We start from the raw sequence: 22,474 nt of genomic DNA, 5'->3' as shown, positions 1-22,474 counted from the left end.
TAGTAGCATACATGTATCATTCCCATTGAGATTATATGCCCCCTTCATCATTGTCATGTTTTATTGATTAAGGGCATACGATACAGTTACAAGGGAGGTAATGACGTTGCTAACGTAAATTGTTATTTTCGCGACGTCAAACTGTGACATACTGGGAAACGATGCAGTTTTCGACTGTTTTTTATCATTCAAACTGATTTAACTTTAAAACGAGTTTATGGACCCCTCTTTTTTAAAATGACATTTGGTTTGATTACGTATGAAGATTATGTGTACCAATTTTCATGAAAAAGTCAATAATGCAATTTTTTTTAATTTGATGAATATACAGCAAAAAATGACGTTTTTTTCTACATTCATGAACATTTGAAAAATATGAGTTATTTGTGAAAATAAAATGCACAAATTTATAGGACATTTATATAAAACAGAATTTACAAATAATTTAAAAAAAAACAGCTTGTGCTTATCTTTTTAAACAAAAAAGTTATGTATTTCTGTCGAAAGGAAAAATACGTCCACAAATCCGAATTTTGAGCAAATAACTGCAATTTCGACCACAATTTACTCAAAAAGTAGCACATGAAGGTATACAAATATTCATCAAAATTTCATTATGGGATCAAAACTGTATCGTATGCCCTTAACAAAAGCATAGATTATACATGTTCAAGTTGTGATTAAGTAATGTTAAGGAGAATCTGGTGATAAAATCAGTGATAGCTAGTTGATAAGCACGCTAATATTGGCATTTTCAGCATCAGCGATGGATTTATGGTACCTGGATTTAGAGGATCAAGGGACCCACTTCCTTACGTATGAGTTTCATGTATGATACAGCATAGACTTGTCTGATACAGTCTGTGTTTTTGTTAGATGTATTTCTATTTGTATCCATCTGATGAGTTAAGCCTTTTTCAACGGAATATTCCACCATAGCCAATGTTAGGGGAGGGTTGGCGCCCGCTAACATGTTTAACCCCGCCACATTATGTATGTGCCTGTCCCAAGTCTGAAGCCTGTTATTCAGTGGTTGTCGTTATTTGCTGTGTTACATATTTGTTTTTCGTTCATTATTTTGTACATGAATTAGACCGTTAGTTTTCTCGTTTTAATTGTTTTACATTTGTCATTTCGGGGCCTTTTATAGCTGACTAGGTAGTTAAAGCTTTGCTCATTGTTGAAGGCCGTACGGTGACCTACAGTTGTTAATTTCTGTGTCATTTGGTCTCTTGTAGAGTTGTCTCATTGGCAATCATTCCACATCAGTTTCTGTTTTCTATGGTTCTGTCATAAGCACATACTTACAAGCCGCTTTTGTTATAAATAGCTGAATTATGAATCCATATATATATTAATTAGTCCAAATAATTATGACGTCTAGAAAGGCTACTTTAATTTTTTTTTTCTGTGCCGCCTTCGTAGGAATTAAGGCGTCAATCTCATAGAAAAAAATAAATAGCCTTTCAAGACGTCATAACCATTTGTACTTTATATTAATAGACGAAAAGTCTATAAAAGATGAAGACGAAAAAAATGAAATAATCATCACTGACTCAGAGTAACAAAGTTAATAGAACGAATACAACGACCCGGTGACGTGTAAGGGAGCATTGCAGGTAGAATGCAAATTACCTGTCACAAATTCGTTAATAATTTACAAAATTGTGTGTACAACGGAAACAAATAAACATATAAGGTCTTTTTTTTAATGTTGCCATTTTATAATATATAATCATATATCCATGTATCACTGTATAGTGATCCCAATTTAAATATGTGCATGGAAATGATTAATACGCGTTAGTTAGGAAACAAAACTGTGTATTGACCTTTCAATTTTAGAATAATAGAGTTCAAATATATCAATATTCATGTTATAACTTATTGTCATTTTGACGTAAATGTTTTTAAAGCAATGGCAAGATACGATTTATTTTTCGATAATCTCTATAATTTAGTCGTTTGATATGGTAAAGTTCCAACAAGATCTTCCCAGCATATTATCATTGGTTTCCCTCCCCCTTACTTATATTCCCTGCCACAAGGTTTGTCCAGTAAGGGGAAACAACTCCTTACTATAATGCAAACGCCATGTTTATGCGGGGAAGATCAAGTTTTGTGTTTACAAAAAGGTTGATTTAGCGGATCGTACATATCAGAATGACACGTAGGTCTGCCACATAATATTTCGTAACATGGTCTTTTGATCTATATAAATGACAACAATAATCGCACTGTAAAAACTCTTTCAACCAGACGGCCAAAAAGTTGTGCTATTAAAAAATATCGAAAGGAAATCGCAAGGTACTTGCGATTTCAACTTTTTTGAAGAATATGACATAAAAAGATAAACTTTTCGATTATTTGACATAATATCCATTACAAATGATTGATAAAGTTATAATACTCGATATTGAATGACAAAAATAAAATCAATCAACATAATAACGAGTTTGCAGTTGCATGTTGACACTGTTGTTGTTCTATTGATATGCTAATCAAACACCACCTCACAAATTGTTTACCACACGATCACGAGAGTCCTAGAAATAGTTCCTACTTTAAGTGTTGGCAGAATGTAAGTGAATAACATCCTAGATTTTATTATATAATTTACATTGCTTGATATAGTCATGTATATTTTTTACAAAAATGTACCATGTTGTGCTCTCAGTCATTGTTTAATTGTCAATGTCAGGTCAATATTAAATCTTTGTATTGCACATGGTAAGCATTTTTGCTCCTTTCATAAAGGCAACCAAATTTAAAGTGATTAACTTTTAAGTATTTACTCAGAAACTTTTTAATCCATGATGATGACCATAAAAAACAAAAGACTGGACAGCTTTGTTTGAAATAACATTTCTGATTATATGACAAGTTTGTCTCAAAGTCTTTAAAGTAAAGTATAGTAAAGTAATCTTTATTTAAAGTCGGGTTGCATATATAAATATTAATAGCAAGGAACATGAGCTCATTATTAGAGCTCTTTCAGAATTATGTATCCTTATGTTGTTTCAATGCTAAACATGTAAATTTTAAATAAAATCTAGCTTTTCCCTTGTAATCTAATATTTGACCATTCTATGCTTGATAGATAGAGGAATATTGCATGCAGTGCTAGCAACGATTTCCTTAGGACAAGTTTATAAATCAAAATATTGGTTAGAACAAATATAAATATATGGACCAATTCAAGTACACCTTCTAGGATGCACTCGACTTTAGTGACTCAGCACGAGGTTTTTTGGAATTTAAGGGTTGTTTAGGACTTTTTATAAACAATAAATGCTAGCACATCATAGAAAAACAAGTGAGTAATCTATGTTTAAAATTTTATAACAAAAATCTCTTTTTTAAAGTCTGTGGATTTTCTACAAAAATCTTGGTTTATATGCCACAAAATCCCCTTTTTCTATTAAATGCAATGAAACAATAAATAATAATGCTTTGCACGAAGTTTCCCCTTGGTATATGTACAAAACGGCCCATCTCTATTATTCATTATTTTTGCTGTTTTGATACTATTGCAGTTTGAAAATTTCATAATTCACATGGCTACAGAAGAGGTCATAAACCTTAAATTTTGGTTGTTGCAGATGCTGTTCTGATTGTTGAGTTATGTGAAATGGAAAGAAAGAGATACATGTACATACAGAGACTGTTTTGATATTAAGGTGTAAGTACATATATGAAATATTTTTTTAGAAATGACGTATCAGCTTATCAGTGAATGTACAAACAGAGTTCTATATTTTAGTTAAAAAAACATTTTTTTGTCATTTGTGTAAATAAGCAAGGCAAATGGACTTGTTTGTTAAAAGTACATTACTCATCTAACAAACTTCTAGAAAATATAATTTTATTGGACTGTTTTCCTCTGTTGTATACACAATTGATATTAAAATGAATCAGCAGTAACAATAAGACAATTTTATTTTCAGAGGTGGATTTAGGGGGGTGGCAGCGGGCCGCTCCCCCCCCCCCCCTTTTGTTGGAAAAATTTGGTTGATTATATAGGGAATCACTGAAGCATGACTTCTGGATCCGCAACTGATCTTTATATACATGTGAAATTACATGCCAATTTTGTTAATTCTTGATTTATATTATATGACTTCTCTTTTTCAGGTAAAAATGAGCTACCAGAAAAGATGTTGAAAATTTTCAAACTGTTTTAACAAGAGCATCAAAAAATAGAAAAAAAAACAATACCAGGTCTGGACCTTTGTGGCTGCATGCAATTAATTCTAAAATATCAGGAAACAAGATGTAGCTGCACAGCAGACATGGCAGATCTTAAAATTGCTAATAGACATCAACTCAACATTTTCAAGCTGCATATCAAAAATGAAAGCATTCCTTTTCATGGAATCCAAGAAAACTTTTAACCAAGACAAGTGGTCATTAGACCTGCTATCATTAAATTATTAACATATATATTACAGTCACATGTAATATCCCAAATATAATAACTATTTGGTATGTCTGACTATCTTTCTTCCCACGTCATGTTACATGTATGCTCAGAATATTTTAATGTCACAAGGATATAAAATGTATAAATGATATATTGTCAACCATTTAAATAAAACAGACAGGCTCACATAAAAATTAACTGTCTATGTGAAAGTTCAAGTTGACTGAAATTGTCTATAATTAATACCATATATCCAAAAGTACATATGTGGTATGATCGCCAATGAGACATCTTTCCACCATGCAGAGACCAAAGTAAATGCTAGAAAATACAGGTCACAGTTATGTATGGCCATGTGTAGCAATCTATGGAAGACACAAAGATTACAAAGTGTAAAATAATTCCAACAAAATAACCAACTATCAAGGCTTCCTCTTAAACCAGACAACTCACTGAAACTAAACATAACAACAATATTCACAATAGGTATTATTATAGAATATTCCTTCATGATTTGATTTCATTTCAGTTCATGTGTTCAGAGACATACATATTGTACCAATATGTCTATGAAGTCTTTTGGAAATTAAAACAAAAGAAAAGGTTCTCGTTTGCTTTAAATATGAACGTTTGACCGCCTATGATGACAATTAGTCCATGGTGTGTCTCCGATCGGAACCAAAATAAAATACTTATGGGGAACTTCTAAACTGATTGTATTGATTTACTGGCTCTTTGAAGCTAAGACCAATCTGATACCGTTTAGCTCTTGCAACCATATTGGGCTTTTTGTTAGGTAATACAGTGAAAACATATTGGTATTTTCTAAATAACATTCCAGGGTGATTATCCTTTATGTGTTACACAATATAAAAATATAAATCTGATTTTCATTATATGGTTTCATGAAATGTTTAAGAAAGAGGTGCATGCCAACAAACACCTGGTTGTTATGAACATTCCTGATGGTTTTTGTTTTGCCTCAAAGAATTCATTAATGTGAGACATGTTTGTGCGCTTTATAGCGTGGTGTCGCTGTTTGAAAAAGTCTGTGTTTAGGTTACTTAAGAAAACCTTATTTCAACTCGATCATATTTGGCATGCTGTTGTATAAGCATGCATATATTAGCAAATCTCATATCCATGGATTTTGCTTAGTTTAAAAATTGAAGTTTCTGATTAATTTGATTTCAGGGCAAACATATTCAAGATTCCTCCCATAGAGATCATTTTCCATTTCCCCTCAGTCATTGTCCATTGAACTTGAAACTATTGCCTAGTTTACATGTTAAAGTTAGATTGGTTCAGTTGAATTGAAGTGAAGTTCAGAACCACTATTAAACTGTAGGTAGGTCAATGACATGTGTAATGCAGTTGTATAAGCAGTAGCATATCATTCCCAGTGAGATTATATGCCCCCTACATCTAAGTCATGCTTATGAGAATCTGGTGATAAAGTAATTGATAGTTAATTGATATGCACGCTTGTATTGACTATTGGCATTTTCAGCATCAGCGATGGATTTAGAGGGCAAAGGGACCCACACCCTTATGTATGGGTGTCATGTATGGTACAGCATAGACTTGGATCGAACCCCCTCATGCCTCTTTTTTTTTAATTCTGGATCCGCACCTTAGCATATCTCATTTCCATGGAGATTAGTTAGCCTTGCGCCTCTGGTCATGGGCATTGAATGACTTGGAATATTTTTTCTTAGTTAAAATGTGTAAAAGTATTTGCAATTATTTTAACCTTTCCATTTTATCGTTTTAATTGCTATCAACGAGACGTATATCCCTGTGTCAACAGTTAATTAAATAATAGAACCTGGGAATAGTTTATTAACTATTAACAAACCCGTGACTGAACCAAATTACTTCAGCCTCATTGTTATCCTTGATTTTGAGAATTTGTATGGTCATCTGTTAAAGTCATGACGAACATAAGGTGCACAGTTTTCTCTGCTTTCAAAAGTTTCTATATGAACCCGTCCTGGTTTCTTACTATTGGAATTTAATCATGAGTATCTGGGCGGATGTCAGAGTGGACCGAGAAGACATCGCTTATTATCCCGGAGAACCTCATGTGTTAGCATTAAAAATATGCTTTACAACCTGGGTAGTGTACTTGCTCACAACATGTTATGCCCCAGCAGAAACATATATTACATGAAAAAGTAGTTAGCGGGTTGTTTTGAAGGTTGGAATTCTGTTCTTGGAACACAAAAGTAAATAAGAAATGACAGGAAATAGTGGGGAATCCCATTTTACAAACTATGTACATACAGTCTGTGTTTGAGTTTCAGACTTAGTGTTTTAAGTGTCAATAGTGCTCCTTACATGCATTATCCTGATGAGATTTCAAAATTTAAATTCACGCTAAGAAAACATACAAACAATTAGACTGTTCATTTCCCCAAATAAAAAAAAACTAAACCCAACGAAACACACTTTCAAAATAACTGGATCCGCGCCTGGAATATATCACAGGTTGTGGTCAAAGGGTGGAGCTAGCTGGTTTGTCAAATAAATGCAAGGAGTCTGTGTTTTTGTTATAGCCTGATGATGTATTTCTATTTGTATCCATCTGATAGGTTAAGCCTTTTTCAACTGATTTTTTATGGTTTGTTCTTATGTTGTACTATTCCTCCATAGCACAGGTTAGGGCAGGATTGGCGCCTGCTAACATGTTTAACCCCGCCACATTCTATATGTGCCTGTCCCAAGTCAGGAGCCTGTAATTCAGTGGTTGTCATTAGTTGCTGTGTTACATATTTGATTTTCGTTCATTATTTTGTACATAAATTAGACCGCTTGTTTTCTCGTTTTATTTGTTTTACATTTGTCATTTCCAGGCCTTTTATAAGGCTTTGTTCATTTTTGAAGGCCGTACTGTGACCTATAGTTGTTAATTTCTGTGTCATTTGGTCTCTTATAGAGTTGTCTCATTGGCAATCATTCCACATCTTTTTTTCTATAAACTCTTTAATAGATTTTATTGATAAGATGAAAAGAAAAAAAAAGACACAATAATGTTTTTTTTTTATATGCATATTATATGATTTCACATTGACAAATACAGTGGTCCTAAAAAATATAGAAAACTGGATTCAATTATTCTGTTTTCCATGCATACTAATTAACAAGCCGCTTTTGTTATAAGTAGCTAAATTTTGCATCCATATATTAATAGAACAAATGTCTATAAAAACATGAAGACGTAAAAATGAAATAATTATCACTGACTCAGAGTAATCGAACAACGAACAGTTCGAATACAACGACCTGGTAATGGAGCATTGCAGGTCGAATGCAAATTACCTGTCACCAATTCGTTAATAATTTACAAAAAATATGTGCACAACGGAAACGAATAAATTTAGGTCTTTTTTTTAAATGTTGCCACTTTACAATATATATATAATCATATCCCAATTTAAACATGTGCATGGCTGTGATTAATACGCGTTAGCTAGTAAACAAACCGGTGTATTGACCTTTTAATTTTAGAATAATAGAGTTCAAATATATCAATATTCATGTTATAAATGATTGTCATATTGACGTAAATGTTTTTAAACCAATGAGGGTCACCAATGGCAATTAAGGATACGATTTATTTTTCTATAATCTCTGATATTTAGTCGTTTAAGATGTTTGCAAGTTATGAATGAAGAAATTAAAGACGCTCTCAAAAACAAGAAGATTGCATTTTATAAATGGAAAATTAATGGTAGACCGAAAGAGACCGATAACTTATATTTGAAAAATAAAAAACAGACAACACATGATTTAAGAAAAGAATGTAGATTGGAAGTTGCTAAACGGATGATATGTGAACGCCAAAAATTGATTGATGCTAGAACATCCGATCGAAAAATGTTTCACAAAATCATTAAAAATCAAAGAGGTAAATTATCAAAATTTATCGACCAATTAAATGTTGATGATAAGATATTTTATAATGAAGATATAATAGATGGCTGGAGTATACATTTCCATCAACTTGCAAAGAAAATACCAAATCCAAATTATGACACTGAATACCTTGATTTAATTGAAAATGAAGCTAAAATTATAATAGACATATGCAAAGATCGTTTCAAACATTGCCCAATTACAAATAAAGAAATGGAAAAAGCAATGTCTGGTCTAAATAGAAATAAAGCAGTTGATTACTTTGGCATTAATGCAGAAAACATCATATACAACTACAACAATATTTGCAATTACTTTTTGATAAATCATTTGAATTTGGCTGCATATCTGACTTCTCATAATTGGAACATTATTCCAAGTATACAAGAATAAAGGTGATATTAAAAGTGCTAAAAACTATCGTGGTATTACCGTAACTCCAACATACTCCAAGCTGATAGAGAAGATAATAAAAATAAGGGGAAATCCAGTTATCTTGAAAAATCAGAATCCGCTTCAAAGAGGATTTACAGAAAACACCACCCCTTTATTATGTGAACTTATGATCGAAGAGTTTGAACGCGAGAGCAAAGATCTGATACTTCCAACGTACATAGCCCTTTTAGATGGTAAATCTGCATTTGGTGTTGTTGATCATTCAAATTTGATACGAAGATTATATCAAGCAGGAATAACAGACCAATCTATAATATTAATACATAGCTTATATAAAAATGCAACTTCATGTATAAAATGGAGAAACAACACTTCACAGATGTTTGAGATTGAACAAGGTGTACGACAGGGTGGAGCCATTAGTGCAGATTTATACAAACTGTATGTTAATCCGCTATTAAATATCCTCTGTGAAACAGGACTGGGTGGACATATAGGTGACATTGGATGCTGTGCCCCAACTTGTGCTGATGACGTAGCCATCATTTCTAACAACCCTGTGGAACTCCAAATGTTGATAAACATTGCTGCCAACTTCAGTAAGAGAGAGGGATACACATTGCAACCAACAAAAAGTGTGGTCCAACCAATTAGTACCTCAACTAAATCTATTGAAATCGAAGAAGACTTCTGGAACATCAATAATAATCCGATGTCAGTTGTAGAACATTCCACACACATTGGAATACAAAAATGTCAAAAAAATTCTACAAAGCTCACTGCTGAGGAGAACATGAAAAAAGCCAGAAGATCACTTTACAGTCCTATGGGTACAGGTCTGCATGGAAAGAATGGTTTAGATCCTGAAACTGCTATTACAATCCTAAATACATATGTCATGCCTATCTTAACTTACGGCCTTGAAATTTTACTTCCAACTGGCCGTATTTTGGATTCCATACATCAATTCCATAAGAAAATGATAAAACAAATAATATCATTAGCCAAAAATACAGCTGATCCTGCGGTATATATACTGAGTGGATCCCTACCTATAGAGGCTGAGCTACATCTAAAAGCGTTATCTTTATTTGGGAATATTACAAGAGCAGATATATCTACCATTGAATGGAGACTAGCAGAAAGACAACTACAATTAAAAACAAACCAAAGTAATAGCAGCAAAGAGGATGAAACTATTTCACATTTTCTGATTTCATGTACAGCATTAGAAACTGAAAGAGTGTATCTTTTGAAATCTCTACGCGAACAATATATCAAAGTGCTAGCACTACTAAACATTAATATATATGATATAGATGTAGACTTCATCCATTTTATTATCAATCAATATCAATTAATGACAACTACTGTGACACCTCTCTAACCAGACAGTGAACTATACGCTTTTATTAACACCCATATACAGCCTGCTTGTAGAACATTAATATATAAGCTCCATGTACATAGATACAAACTCTTAAATTTAGGTCAGAAAAGATCTAGAAAAAATAATTTAAGTTCATAGTTTTATTTAAGAAAAAGGTTGTGTGTGGACTGCAAATCTGATGCTATCTAAGGACTCATTTTTTTTAGATTTTATAGACAAGAACGTGTGTGATATTGGTGTAGAGATATACCGACAATTGTATATAGTGTACATCGTTATACATATTCTATTGGTGATTGGATACTTTTAACTTATAACATTCTACTGGTCAGTGGCGGATCCAGAACTTTTCATAAGGGGGGCCGCTGACTGACCTAAGGGGGGCCCGCTCCAGTCATGCTTCAGTGATTCCCTATATAATCAACCAAATTTTTCCCACAAAAGGGGGGGGGCGGGCCTCCTAGCCCATCCCCCCTCCCCCCCCCCCCCCCCTTTTGTATCCGCCTATGCTGGTGAAAGGATATTGTTGACTTCATACTGAAGGTGTGCCTATATTGGCAGAAAATATAAAGATAGATACAGATACAGATACAGATGGTAAAGTTCAAAAAGGTTCGAATAAGATCTTCCTAGCCTGGGGTCCTGGCTACTGATTTGCTCCGCTACATGATATCGACGCAGTTTGATTGGGCCAGGATGCCAGGCTAAAGATCTTCCCAGCATATTAGCCTGGGATCCTGGCTCACTGCTTGACAGTACGAAGTATTAGATTGGGTCAGGATGCCAGGCTGCCCAGCATATTATCATTGGTTTTCCTCCCCCTTACTTATATTCCCCTGGTTTGTCAAGATAAATCCAGTAAGGGGAAACAACTCCTTACTATAATGCAACCGCCATGTTTATGCGGGGAAGACTGCGTTTTGTGTTTACAAAAAGGTTGATTTAGCGGATCGTATATATCAGAATGACACGTAAGTCTGCCACATAATATTTCATAACATTATCTTGCGATCTATCTATATGACAATAATAATCGCACTGTAAAAACTATTGTAACCAGACGACCAAAAAGTTGTGCTATTGAAAATTATTGAAACGAAATCGCAAGATACTTGCGATTTCAACTTTTTTCAAGAAAATGAAATAAAAAGATAAACTATTCTATTTTTTGACATATTATCCATAACAAATGGTGTATAAAGTTCTACTATTCGATATTGAATGACAAAAATAAAATCAATCAACAAAATAACGAGTTTGCAGTTGCATGTTGACATTGTTGTTGTTCTATTGATATGCTAATCAAACAACACCTCACAAATTGTTTACCTCACAGTCATGACGAAACTTGGAAATAGTTCATACTTTAAGTGTTGGCAGAATGTAAGTTAATAATACCCTAGATTTTATTATATAATCATCAGTTTACATTGTCATTGCTTGATATAGTCATGTATATTTTTTACAAAAATGTACCATATGCTCTCAGTCATTGTTTAATTGTCAGGTCAATATTAAATCTTTGCACATGGTAAGCATTAGTGCTCCTTTCATAAAGGCAACCATAGTGATTTTCAGTTTCGGATCCAGAACTTTTTATAAGGGGGGCCCACTGACTGACCCAAGGGGGGCCGCCCCCCCTCTGGATCCGCCTATAAACTTTTAAGTATATTTACTCATATTTTTTTTATCCATGATCATGACCTTAAAAAAAAGAAAAGACTGGACAGCTTTGTTTGAAATAATATACAGTTTGTATATAGATATAAGAAGATGGGATATGAGTGCCACTGAGACAATATGTCTGATTATATGAAAAGTTTGTCTCATAGTCATTTAAGTAAAGTATAGCAAAGTAATCTTTATTTAAAGTCAGTTGCATATATAAATATCAATAACAAGGAACATGAGCTCTTAATTAGAGCTCTTTAAGGATTATGTACCCTTTTGTTGTTTCAATGCTAAACATGGAAATTTTAAAGAAAATCCAGCTGTTCCCTTGTACTCTAATGTTTGACCATTCTATGCTTGATAGATAGAGCTTTATTGCATGCAGTGCTAGCAATGATTTCCTTAGGACAAGTTTATAAATCAAAATATTGGTTAGAACAAATATAAATATGGACCAATTCAAGTACACCTTCTATGGTGCACTCGACTTTAGTGACTCAGCACAAGGTTTTTTAGAATGTAAAGGTTGTTTAGGCCTTTTTGTAAATAACAAACGCTAGCACATCATGGACAAACAAGTGAATAATCTATGTTATAAATTTCATAACGAAAATCTCTGTATAAAGTCTGTGAATTTTCTTCAAAAATCTTATATGCTTTTTGCGCCATCTTATCCCTATTTTCTATTTAGTGCAATGAAACAATAAATAAAATATAGCTTTGAAAGGAGTTTCCCCTTGGTACATGTATATGTGCAAAATGGCTAATCTCTAATATTCATTATCTTTGCTGTTTTGATATTATTGCACTTTGAAAATTTCAAATTTTTTTTCACATCTTTAAATTTTGGTTGTTGCAGATGCTGTTCTGATTGCAGAGGTATGTGAAATGGAAAGAAAGAGATACATGCACATACAGAATGTTTGAATTTAAGATGTAAGTACACATACATGTATGATATAATTATTAGAAATGACGTATCAGCTTATCAGTGAATGTACAAACATTTATAAGAGTTCTATATTTCAGTTAAAAAAAAGCATTTTTTTTTGTCATTTGAGTATATAAGCAAGGCAAATGGACTTGTTTGTTTATAGTACATTAGTCATCTAACATACTTCTAGAAAATATAATTTTATTGGACTGTTTTCCTCTGTTGTATATATAGCAGGTCCAAAAGGCTCAATAAGTACAAATGGACTATCTAGGGTTCTTTATAGTGGTTTTATTAACACTGACTGCATATTATTAAACCCTACAACATATATAACAATAATAAATACACATTACATAGACAACACATAACAACATAAAACAGACTTATAGACAAAGGGGAATAAGTCAAATATATTCCAATGCTATTACTTCTCTTATATTAAAATAAAATGCACAAATAACGTCTCATAATCATGTGCTCTAAAGTATTATAAATAAGCATAAGCACTAGCAATCTCAATGTTAGTGTTCCGACAATTACATATAAACACTATAACACTATACAGTTACAAAATAGACAAGACAATCACAAACTAAAACATGTAACACATTCCTTACCATATATGTGGTATATGGGTCATGCGTGGAACCATCTACTTGATTTCTAGCAAAACCAATTCAATATCATAATCTGAATAAAATAAATATAACATTCATAAGTCCACTGACCTGGACATTATTCTTACATTAATCAAAACACAATGTACTCAATAAAATGTCTATCTTAGTATCAGATCTCTGTACTCATGTACTTTTAAATGTATAGAAAACTATGAAGTTTATATACTGTTTTAAATGCTTTATTCTATTTGACATTTACCAAATATGCTTTACTAATAAAGGTTTATATTTTAATATGTGTGTTATTAATTTTAATCACTTCCTCTGCATATACTTTCATTCAACTCATTCATTCATCTTTTATTCAATATGTTAAAACATCAATATATTAGTTCTTGTTAGAAAATAGAATATAACTGACCTGTAGAAATGAATAATGAATTCCAACAGAAGTATGAAATATGTATATAATATCCAATATCAAATATTGTCAAAATGTCACCAAGGCTAATAAAACAGGTAAGTAACAATACTGTCACTAGAAAATTAAATGGAACAAAGGAATCAATAGAGAATACCTAAACAACTCACAAGTGACCAATAGAATGACCAGTACTTTCCCTCCAAAACTGAATGAGGTTCAGTACAGGAAAATGACTGAGGTCCAATAAAGGAAAGTGTGAAACTGAATACTAAAGAGTGAAAATCATAGCTGTATCAAATATAATAAGCAAAGTAACTAAATATATGACTAAAACTATATTAACTAATACTAATCATATTTGATTACCAATCAAATATGACTCTGGCACATACTCCCCCTCAATGTAAAATGACGTCCCTGTCATTTTAAAGGAGTAAATTCTGAAATAAACTAAAGTACAATCATTAAGTTAATGTAAAAAAAAAATAAAAATATCACAAAATACTATAAAACCATATCAATCCTTAGTGATCACTGACAATAAAGCCTCCCCTGCCTGTCTCTCCAATCCAATAAATACACCTCTCGCAATACAATCCCTAATATACTCAGCTTTCTGCTGCCAAGGCTGTACCACTGGAACAGCAGACTTAACAACAAAATCTCCTGATCGCATCCATGTAGGTTCCTTTCTAGCACGTGCTGAACGTCTAGGAACTTCATCTAAAGGCTCTGGTTCATCTGTTGGCTCAACTGTAGGTTGAGATACATGTCCATCCGCCTGCTCATCTGCTGAAGCGCTTCCTGTATTGCTCTCAGAATCTTCTCCATCAATACTCTGTTCTATGGAGTGGGCGTCCCCTTCAGATTCTGATTCGTCATGGTCAGACTGATCAACATCCTGAATTGTAGTTTCATCCGTGACAATGGGTACTGTGTCATATACTACAATTACTGAAGTATCCTCATCTGAACTATCATAAACGGATGACTCTGATGATTGCTGAGGTGTCTTGTGTCTAGTCCTGGTTCTAGTTCTAGGAACGTTAACTCTTGGTGCTGGAGTTGGTTTCCTTTCAGCTATGTATCCAACTGGCAGTAGAAGGTTCCTATGCAAAGTGCGTTTCCGGCCCTCGCCACTCTCCTTCTGCACAGTAAATACAGGTAGCTCTGCGTTTGGTTGATCTATGATGGTGTACACATCATCCTCCCATCTGTCGGCTATCTTGTGTTTACCATCATAGGCTACAATCTTGACAAGTACGCGGTCTCCTTTTTGCAATGTAGCACCTCTTGTCTTCACATCATAACCAGCCTTCTGCTTTATCCTGGCTCTGTCAGCTGCCTTGGATGCAAGTTCGTAGGCTTTGGCTAATCTTTGTCTCCGTTCCTGAACATACTTAGACTTGGGCTGATGTGTGGCCTCAGATGTAAGTCCAAAAGCAATATCAATAGGTAGGTTGGGTTCTCTGCCAAACATAAAAAAGTATGGAGACTGTCCAGTTCCCTCATGTCTTGTGCAATTATATGCATGGACTAGTGGTGCAACATGTGCCTTCCAGTTGGTCTTTTGATGTGGCTGTAATGTACCAAGCATTCCCAATAAAGTTCTGTTGAATCGCTCAGTCATTCCATTTCCCATAGGGTGATAGGGCGTTGTTCTGGATTTCTGTGTTCCCAGGATTTGACATAGCTCCTTTATCACCTTACTTTCAAAATTAGCACCTTGGTCTGAGTGTAGTCTACTTGGTATCCCATAATGTACCACAAAGCTGTTGACCAATGCTTCTGCTGTTGTTCTGGCTGTTTGGTTCCTTGTAGGCACTGCTTGTGCATAGCGAGTGAAATGGTCTGTTAACACCAGAATATTCTGTATTCCTCCTTTTGATGGTTCCAAGGTAAGAAAATCCAGGCATACTAGTTCCATAGGTTGCGACGAAGTGATGTTCTTCATAGGAGCTCTATGTGGTTCCTTCTTTCTTTTTAGACACCGGTCGCAATGTTGTATCCACTCGTCTATGTCTTTAGATATAGATGGCCAATAAAATCTGTCGTGCACTAAAGAGCTAGTGCGATCACGTCCAGGATGACCCATCTCATCATGAAGTGCTTCCAGGACCATAGGAACATGTGTTGCTGGTAAAACAAGTTGTCTGATCTTCCTGTCATCTATAACTATCTCTCTGTATAGAACATCATCTATAACTGTTAGCTGATCAAAGTGTCTTTTCAATGGACTAGGTGGTAGATGTCCTTTCTTTGGTTTCATACCAGACTTTACAAATTCAATCCATGGTTGCAGTTGAGAATCTGACTGTTGTAAGTGTGACCAATCAATGTTGTCCTCTATCTGCATGTGCATATCTATGTTGGCTGTATCCAAAACATCAGGTGTAACTGCTAATGTATCCACATAAGGTGTTGATATGACTCCACAGATGGCCTTGATGGAATCTTTGGATATAACTGTTCCCTCATCTGGTTTAGGTAACCTTGATAATGCATCTGCATCTGCGTTGTTCTTTCCTGGACGATATGTAATGTCAAAATCATATGCAGCTAACGATGATAGCCATCTGTGTCCTGTTGAATCTAACTTTGCGGTGGTCAATACATATGTTAGGGGGTTGTTATCTGTAAGTACACGGAAAGAATGTCCATAGAGGTAATCGTGAAACTTGTCCGTGACTGCCCACTTCAAGGCTAGAAATTCCATCTTGTGAGCTGGATAATGTCTCTCGGCTTTAGTCAATCCTCGACTAGCATATGCAATGACCTGTTGATGACCTTCATGTTCCTGATATAACACTGCTCCTAATCCTAGACTACTAGCATCTGTATGCAACTCAAATGACTTCTGATGATCTGCATAGCCAAGTATTGGAGCTGATTCAAGTCTTTCCTTCAACTCCTTGAATGCCTTTTCTTCCTTTTCTCCCCAAGTCCAAGATTTTTGTTCTTTCTTACTCTTTTTTCCCTTCTTTGCTTTTGGTGTTGGCATCAAATCAGTAAGCGGTCTCGCAACCTGGCTGAAATGGTGGATAAACCTTCTATAATATCCTGCGAAACCAATAAATCTCCTTACTTCTTCCGGTGTTGTTGGAGTTGGCCAAGTGCGTATACGATCTATCTTCGCTGGATCTGTCTCGACACCTTTCTCAGAAACTATATGGCCTACGTACTTCACTCGTGACTGGAAGAATGCACACTTTCCTGGTGATAACTTCAAATTACCTTCTCTGATTCTTTCGAAGACTTGATCCAAACGTTCTAGATGTTCTTCATATGTCTTGGAAAAAATGATGACATCATCTATAAATATACAGCAGATGTTCATGTGTAAATCATGGAGACAGTCTTGCATCAACCGTTGGTAGGTTGCTGGAGAGTTGGTGAGACCGAATGGCATGCGGTTATACTCATATAATCCTAATGGACCAACTGTAAAGGCTGTCCTCTCCTTGTGTTCTTCTAATATCTCTATCTGATGATATCCAGATTTCATGTCGATGACTGTAAAGTATCGGTTTCCTGCCAGACAATCTAATATATCTTCTATGCGAGGTAAAGCGTAGGCGTCTTTTTTCGTCTTAATGTTGAGGGAGCGAAAATCCACACATAGTCTCAGAGAGTTGTCTTTCTTGCGTACTAATACCAAGTTAGATGAATATGGACTAAATGACTTCCTGATAATACCAGCTCTAAGTAGTTGGTGGATGTGACCTTTAACCTCCTCATACATAGATGGTGGTATCCTTCTGTAGCGTTGTTTAAATGGTGTTGAATCATCAAGGTCTATTCGATGTTTAACCATGTGAGTGTGTCCAACATCAATGTCGCTCTTCGAGAAGATGTCACTGTAAGATGTAATGAAATCTTTTCCTCTCTGTAGTTCATCAGTTGACAGGTTATGCTCAGCAATCTTAAATTGATCTAACAATGGTGTTGTGAAATCATCTATATCCTTTACTGGCTGATCTTGTATAGTTACAGGTTGTATTTCAGCAATGATGCATTTAGGTGGAATGGTGACGGTTCTAGTAGTTACGTTACTGATGTTGACATCTATACGGTTATAAATTCCATGATGATAATCTATTAAAGATGGAGTGATATCTAAATCTGATGGCATGACAGAATGTGAAGTTTGTTGTACTATGGCTGCTGATGTATGGTAAGGTAATCCTTTGTCGACGTAACCTGATATTCTTATGTTGCTGTTGGGTGGTATGGTAATAGTCTTTGTCTCAGCGCTTTTGATGACAGCTAATCTGTTATCATTCCTCTTTAATTCCTTTTCTCTTAATGTTATACATCTAAATGACGTGTACCATGGTGTTGTAAGCCTTGCTTGTTGAAGAAACTTGCATCCATGTTGTTCCTTACAAAGTTCAATGCTGTGACTAAGGGTATTAGTTCCTAACAAGAGTGGTATGTTGTTGTTGTAATCGCTGTCTGGTACGATAAGTAATATACATGGTATATCCTGATGTAATTCTGGTATATGCAACTCTGTCTCTATGTATCCAATGTATGGTAAAGCTTTCCCATCTGCACATTCAATCTTTAAAAGTTGGTTAAGTTCTTTCATAGGTAAGTGCGATAAATACTGCTGGTAAAAGTTGGTACTGATTGTAGATACAGTTGATCCAGTATCTAGGAGAGCTGTTGTTTCAATGCCTTCAATTCTTACTTTGGCTTCTGTTGGTGTTCCACAAAGTCCAGCAGGTATTTTAGTTGATGTTATGTTGTTGCATATGTCTTGATGTTCCAAAGGGCTACTGTCTTTCCTCTCGTCTACGACCCGCCCCTTGGTGTAGACTGGTTGGTGTTTAAAGCCTTGTATTGGTCTGGCATATTCACACATCCTCTAACCATGTGACCTTCCTGTCCACAACGTCTGCAATAAATAATTCTACTGGGCTCTTGTGTGTGTTATGATTACCAGTATGGTTGTTTCCTTGATATCCTCCACGATCATTATATCCTCCACGGTTGTTATATCCTCCACGATAGTTTCCTCGGTTGTAGTTATTACCTCTGTAGCTGTTGTTACCTCGATATCCTCTACCTCTATAACTTCTATTTCCACCTTGAAAACTGTATTGGCTAGGTTGCTGTTGCTGATGTTGATTTCCTCCTGATTCCAATCTATCTAGTCTAGTAGTAATAGCCTTAAGCATTCCCTTCATCTCATCATCATCATTATCATCATTCTCATCCTTCTCTAACCTAGCAATAGCCTTCTTTGATGTACCCTTGGTATGTTTAGGTGGCTCATCCAACAAGTTGTCTTTCTCAATTTTCCTCAAAGCTATCCTCAATGTATCAAAAGTAGTGTATTTTTCCTTTTCATAATGGCTGATGGCTTTTAAATCATGTCGTAGACCTTTCCAGAGCATGTCGTGCAACATTCCATCTGCATCTTGTCTCTTGACTTGGTTTGTCTGTATGGTCTTTTCCAATATATCCTCAAGTCGAAAACTCCATGCGGTAATGTTCTCGTCCTCCTTCTGGGTAGCGTTGTAAAATTCCCTCATCACAGATTCCTTTTCCTCAACAACTCCAAACACGCTATCCATCTTCTCAATGACTTGAGTGAGGTTGGCTTCAGGTCCAAGACGCATGACGACTTTTCCTGCATGTCCTCTCAATGATCTCCTTACGGACTGCATAATAGATTCCTTGCTATGAGTCTTGTCGTTGATATAGCAAACCACTTCATATCTCCAAAGGTCATATGTACTCTCTCCATTAGCAGGAGTATCCTTTCCAGAAAATGTTGGTAATCTTGGTGAGTTGATGTATGTTGAAATATCCTTTGTATGCTGAACTTCCGGTTTAACATCTGCATGTGTCTCTTCTTTTCCTTTTGCTATTATGCTCCTCATCAATGCTCGCAATTGTAATGGTAACTCTTCTATCGGTTTATCTTCAACATCCTTTAACTTCTGAGTGAGTTCCTCATATTCAGCCATGTTGATGTTATATCCTGACTACTATTAAATAATAAATCTAAAAAAAAAATACTGAGTACTAAAGTACTACTATGCAAACACCAATAGGCGTAAATGACGAAGTAAATACTATGTACTGAGTAAACAAACACCTACAGGTGTAAATCACTAAAAAAAAATAAGTACTGAATGTACAAACACCTACAGGTGTAAATATAGAACCAACTAAATATCAATAAAAAAAAATAGTAAAGTACTGAAATACTTATAATGTATCTAAAGTATACACAAAGCAAGAAATGTGCTAAAGAAATATAAAGTATCTACTGTGCAAAGAATATAACTAAATGTAATATATATATCAAATCAAAAAAAAAATATATAAAGAAAGAAACTTATCTGAAATAAAGAAAATGAGATATTAATAGAAAATACGACTACAAAATAACTAGTGACCAATAGAATGACCAGTACTTTCCCTCCAAAACTGAATGAGGTTCAGTACAGGAAAATGACTGAGGTCCAATAAAGGAAAGTGTGAAACTGAATACTAAAGAGTGAAAATCATAGCTGTATCAAATATAATAAGCAAAGTAACTAAATATATGACTAAAACTATATTAACTAATACTAATCATATTTGATTACCAATCAAATATGACTCTGGCACATATACACAATTGAATGAATCAGCAGTAACAATAAGACAATTTTATCTTCAGGGGTGGATTTAGAAAGGGGGCAGCAGGCTGCCAACCATTTTGTTGGAAAAATTTGGTTGATTATATAGAGAATCACTGAAACATGACTGGGTCCCCTCTTATGAAAATTTATGGATCTGCCACTGATCTTTATATAATTACATGCCAATTTTGTTTATTCTTTATTTATATTATCAAAATATCTATATGACTCTTCTGTTTTTCAGGTAAAAATGAGCTACATGTACCAGAAAAGATGTTGAAAATACCAGGTCTGGAGTCTCTGGACCTTTGTGGCTGCATGCAACTAATTCTGAAATACCAGGAAAAGATGTAGCTGCACATGGCAGATCTTAAAATTGCTAATAGGCATCAACTCAACATTTTCAAGCTGCATATAAAAGGAAAAGCATTCCTTTTCATAGAATCCAAGAATTTTTTTAACCAAGTCAAATGGTTATTAGACCTGTTATCATGAAAATACTAACATATATATTAGTATTTACAGTCACATGTAATATCCCAAATATAAGAACTATTTGGTAGGTGTGACTATCTTTCTTCCCATGTCATGTTACATGTATGCTCAGAATATTTTAATGTCACAAGGATATGAAATGGATAAATGATATATTGTCAACCATTTAAATAAAACAGACAGGTTTACATATAAATTAACTGTCTATGTGAAAGTTCAAGTTGACTAAAATTGTCTAGAATTAAAAAAAAACATATATCCAAAAGTACAGAATTGCCTTTCTCAGAAATTTTGTATGTTTAATAGAATGATACTTGTAGCTTCTATTTTCTTGGATCTGTATCAATATAAAATAGGGAGATGTGGTATGATCGCCAATACGACAACTTTCCACCAGAGACCAAAGTAAGTGTTAGAAAATACAGGTAACAGAAACTGTTATGTATGGCATTGTGTAGCAATCTATGAAAGACACAAAGATTACAAAGTGTAAAATAATTCCGACAAGATAACCAACCATCAAGGCTTCCTCTTAAACCAGCAAACTCACTGAAACTAAACATAACAGCCAATTACAGTCATATTCACAATAGGTACTATTTTGGGTCAACAGAGAATTCAAAATAGCCACCAAAGGCAATGAAAATTAGAATGAGAACTCAATAGGACATTGACTTGGATTATTTTCAACTAGGTTTAATACAAATGGTCCCAGTTTTCAAGAACAAATAAAATGGAATCAAATGATCCAGGAATATTCAGTCTGTCCAACACTTTTGAAAATTTGTTTTCGGTGCTTTTAATCACAATATGTTATGTTCAAGCAGAAACATACTACATGAAAAAGTAGTTAGCTGGTTGTTTTGAGGGATTGAATTCTGTTCTTGGAACAAAAACATAAAAAAGAATGACACGAAATAAAGTAAAGTGGGGAATCCAGTTTTTCAAACTATGTACATACAGTTTGTATTTGAGTTTTTGACTTATTGTTTTAAGTGTTAATAGTGCTCCTTATGCCGCAGTCACACTAGGCCACGATCGCAGTACGATCTCTGAAAAAAATGCAAATTTTGACGATCGTAGTCCGATCGTGAAGATCGCTGTAAGGTCGTGGTGAGGTCTTCATGATCTTGATGAGCGTGGCCAACTTTGAACATGTTCAAAACAATCGTGGTGCGGTCGTGCCGAAATCAGGTCGTAGTAGAAGCGTAATGAGAGCGCAGTAAGGTCGTGGTAAGATCGCAATGGTCGCTGTACCATCGTAGCGAGAGCGTAGCGTAAGCGCGAATCTATTCCGAGAGATTGCGCTACGACCTCACTACGACCATCACGTTCTCCCCGCGTCCAAACAAAGCTTCTGCTACGACTATACCACGTTTATACTACGCTGATCAAAACCATAATACCATTGGCTGATCCAGACGTGGGTTCCGGGGGTTGGAATCCCCGTTTTTTTGGACGATCAATGCATTTGAATAGGGACATGTGGTTGGAACCCCCCCCCCCCCCCCCCCCCCCCCCCCTCCTCTTTTTAAAATGGCTGGATCCGACTCTGAGTA

General features: G+C 34.8%; 1 protein-coding gene and 2 long non-coding RNA genes across 3 annotated transcripts in view; 2 read left to right on the top strand and 1 right to left on the bottom strand.

The window, feature by feature from the left end:
• The window catches only part of LOC127732641 (dedicator of cytokinesis protein 9-like), a 401,298-nt gene that overhangs the window by 188,670 nt on the left and 190,154 nt on the right, over window positions 1-22,474 (bottom strand). The gene's annotated exons all lie outside the window — the stretch shown is intronic.
• Window positions 1,994-4,641, top strand: LOC127732656 (uncharacterized). The gene is made up of 3 exons (XR_007996368.1): window positions 1,994-2,170; window positions 3,603-3,682; window positions 4,135-4,641. It is a non-coding gene; the product is annotated as an uncharacterized LOC127732656 (long non-coding RNA).
• LOC127732657 (uncharacterized) lies at window positions 10,989-21,239 on the top strand. Its single transcript, XR_007996369.1, has 3 exons — window positions 10,989-11,098; window positions 12,658-12,734; window positions 20,665-21,239. It is a non-coding gene; the product is annotated as an uncharacterized LOC127732657 (long non-coding RNA).

Source organism: Mytilus californianus, unplaced genomic scaffold, assembly GCF_021869535.1.
Source record: "Mytilus californianus isolate M0D057914Y unplaced genomic scaffold, xbMytCali1.0.p SCAF_26, whole genome shotgun sequence".
Lineage (NCBI taxonomy): Eukaryota > Metazoa > Mollusca > Bivalvia > Mytilida > Mytilidae > Mytilus > Mytilus californianus.
Note: the sequence above shows the minus strand (reverse complement) of the source record. Positions and strands in the feature narration are given on the sequence as shown.